We start from the raw sequence: 4,235 nt of genomic DNA, 5'->3' as shown, positions 1-4,235 counted from the left end.
ACGTCCAATATTTGGATTTAGAGATAAATGAGCTGCGAGTCTTCAATGTTGTGCTGAACTTAAACACATTTCAGTTTAAGATGAAGTTAAAAACCCCAACAGTGTAGAAGAAGAGGAATCTTGTCAGTATTTACTTCACTTTATGATCCTATGAGATTTCTTGCTCCTCTTACACTGACTGATAAATCGCTCTTATAGGAAATGTGTAGACAGAAGCTGAGTTAGGATGAAGATTTACCTCCAACACTTCAAAGTCAGATTTGAATAAAGTCACAGATCAGATCCTGCACTGAATAATCAACTCATACGGTTAAGAAGAAGTGATGTCACTATTGTGTCTTCTTATAGACCATCAGATCATACTGAAGATCAGACATCTTTACAGTCTCTGATTATAAGTCCTAAATAAAAATGAAAGAGAAAGTCAATTAGATATGAGATCATCATCAGTGTCAGATGAAGAGATAGAAAAACAAACTATTAGTGCTGTCAGTCAGTGATAGAAATGAAATCTTCAACATAATAAACATGTCAACAATCTGTTTATCACATACACATGAGCTACAACAATACAAAAACACATTTCATCTATTTCCTCTGAATATTTGATGTCAATGTAAGAGATGAATGTATTGATATGTATGTAGTATAATATAATGACACACTGACAGTTTTATGAGTTCACACACAAACAGTAAGAAAATGAAGGTGATGCTTTATTTTAAAAGTCCTGGAGGTTGACAGTCGTGTAAATAAAGAGAAACAGCATCAATGTCAAAGCTCGACAGAGAGTTGTGTGAAGTGTCCATCAGATTTTAAGAGTTGACTTTCTCTTCTTTTTTCTAATCTTCATCTCTATCATTTATCATCTGTACTTTGTATTTATCTGTTGTGTATATATTGTGTTTGTGTTGTTGTTGGTATTCTGATAATTTGATAAATAATGCTTAAAACATGAAATAAAAACCAAGTTATAAAAAGAGTTTAAGATGAACATCTAGTCAAGTGTGCATAACTATAGAGGTGTCGGCCTATCAAACAAACCCCATTAACAAACATCATATATAATGTGTAAGAAGAGTAAGATCACAGTATTAAATCCTGGAGTGAACAAACTCAACATCACAGTTAGTAAACAGACTCAGACATTGTGTTGAATTCTTATTGTGTTGATCTGACAAAGCATCAAGTGTTGTTCATGTACACTTCATATTTTCTGTTTGTTGGGTTTAAAGGATACACAGCCTATAACAGCAGCAGATCAATATACATTTATTTCTAATATTTATATACTAGGATTTAAATGACACTACATGAGTTTACTTTAAACATTTATTTAAATGAGCTCTACTCACCATACTCTCTCTAGTTTATAATGTGGATCATCTTTTAGACCAAAGATCAGCTTCATTCCTGAATATGTGAGATAATTATCAGACAGATCCAGTTCTCTCAGGTGTGATGGGTTTGATCTCAGAGCTGAAGTCAGAGCAACACAACCTTCATCTGTGATATTACACATCATCAACCTGTAGAGAACAGAGACTTTATGTGAATTATGCAAAACTACAAAGTTTGTTCACAAATCTGTAACCTCCATCTCTTCATGTAATGTTCCTCTTTCAATCCATCAGTAACTGAGACACTGTGTGTTTAAATGTCAAATAAATCCATCACACAGCTGACTATTAGTGTTAGATGTCCTAAACCACATGAACATTTCTTCATAAATCTGTATTGAGTTCATGACTCACACTTGTAATTCTCATCAGGTATTTGATGTAAAAATCTTCCTCTATTACAGGAGGAATATCAGCTGGAGATAACATAACTCTGATCTTACATTTAAAGATGTTACAGTGTTTAAAGATCAATTTCACTCAATCTATAAAAACATTATTAATGTGTGTGTCAGTGTCAATGATGGATCAATGTTTTTAATCATCTTTATAAAAACAACACGACGAGGAGAAAAACTCTTCATACACAATAATATCAGCAAAGATTTCATCAAAGAAACACCAAACTACATTTTCTGACATTTTAACAGAGGAGTTTTGTTGCACGATGTGAAGGAAATTAAAATGAATCATAATTAAGCAATATCGCTCGAGTAGGAGTGTGATATAGCGTGATTAGGCCAGAGTGCCGGAGGCAATCACAGCCGTGATGATATAGAGCTATATCACACGACTCCGAGAGCGATATTGCTTTTATACAACAGTTCGACGGCACACGTTTGAAAAATGAAAACTAGAAAACAACAACGGAGTTATTTTAAAAGCCTCTTTGTTTGAGAACTACTTCTTCCGCCACGGATTTGAGGGCGGCCAGAATGACAGGTAAAACTTTCGGCTGCTTTGAAGCTCATAACAACTCAATGGACGGAAAAGCCGTTTCTTTATATTACTGTTTCTTGGTCACAAAGTGTAGTTTTAAGATTAGTTCAGTCGAGAATGTATCTGTATTATATTTAAATCTGCAGTCGATTAGTAAAGATAGCGCCTGTTTGAACGTTTGCTTAGTGAGATTCGGTACAAATGAGAACCAAAGCATGAGCGGACATCAGTGTTCACTCGCCCCGCTGACCACCGCCCTCTCTGGGCTACATTTCTGAAAGGGATTCCCCGGCTCTCATGTTGGCCTTGTTTGTTTATGATGATCGTCAAAATGAGATCAAATCAGCAGTATTTGGTGTCATGATCAAACTTGTACTTGTTTTTTTATTCATATTTAGTTTTTTTTGTGTTGTTATTGTTTTGGCGCGAGGTAAAAGTTAATAAAACTATACTTGTGAAACGTTACTATTGCTTTCTCATGTATTCTTAACGCGATACGAGCACTCGATTATTATTATTAAACTTTGTTCTTGTCAGTACTATACAAAACGGTTTTTTATAAGTGTCAGAGAGATGTTTTTGCATGCTGCTTATAAATATACCAGTGGCGATATCTCATAACATGTTTTAATAGTCACGTCACGATAAAGTAAATGCTCAATGTCCACATTTAAAAGCTGCGGGGCTTACCTGCAGTTCCACGGTGTTTTCGCGTTCTGATAAAAGATATAGCTCCAGAAAAAAACGAGTGTTTATATTCCTCTTTCCAAGTGTTAAGCGTCCACACGATGTGACAAGACATTTCTCCCATTAACTTTAACGTAACATCCAAGAGCGCTGATCTTTGACGGAATAATACTTCTGATTGGGGATTCACAGACTGATTTATGAGCTAGTAAACTAATGAGACACACACACACGGAGAGTGATTCACACAGCGCGTCTGTGTTTTTCCATTCAGAGATGAGCCTGCTTAGGACCTCCATTCACTAGGTGGCGGAATAATACGAAAGGTGAAGCGGTTACAGTGCCGTTATCAGTACAATATCGTATAGCTCTTAGCCAATCAGATTCGAGAACCAGAAAGAACTGTTGTATAACTAATTATAACTAACATGTCTTTTCCTTACAGGTTTGAACATTTGTACTGTATGCTTTTGACAATAAAATGTGTTAAAATAGAGGAAGTAAAAGTTGTATGTATTGAATTATGTAAGACTTTACAATAAGGTTTTGATTGAATACATGATCTTATTTCCTCAAGTGTTTGTGTTCATAATGGACAAGATGTTGTGTGACTCTTGAGTGTTTGTCTTCTGTGGACACCCGGTGAGGATAAATGTCTTGTTTGTGTTGTCTATAGACGCATCGGTTATGTAACTTAAGTCAGTCAGGTGTGTAGGGGAAATCTAACAACACAACATCATTCATTTTAATTAGAGGAGAATAAAATGTTATGTAATTGTAAGATTTAATCTCTGTTTTTATCTTCAAAGGTTGCGTTGTGGTGAAACTAGGGCTGGGCCGATAAACGATATCACATCAAATCATGATAAAATTTATATCAATAATGATGATAAGCTCTGAACATTTTTACTTGATATGGATTGATTCAAGAGCCAATCACATACAGTAGCAGAAGTATGCAACAGCAGCGAAACAGCGTGCACGTGCACATCAGTACTTTTTTTCAATGTTGGACTTACATCCGTTTCTCATCATGGATCGCAAACAATGACAAGTGCCTTATTAGAGCGCAAGCAGATTGCATTAAGCTAAGGAACATAGCAGACAGAAAAGGTACAGTATACTTTCTTCCCGTGTCCACATTGAGCGCGAACATATTTACACCACTTTAAAATTATATTTAGAGGACAATTTTAGAAAAGATGAAGA

The sequence above is a fragment of the Misgurnus anguillicaudatus genome, chromosome 24 (genome assembly GCF_027580225.2).
Source record: "Misgurnus anguillicaudatus chromosome 24, ASM2758022v2, whole genome shotgun sequence".
Classification (NCBI taxonomy): Eukaryota; Metazoa; Chordata; class Actinopteri; order Cypriniformes; family Cobitidae; genus Misgurnus; species Misgurnus anguillicaudatus.
Note: the sequence above shows the minus strand (reverse complement) of the source record.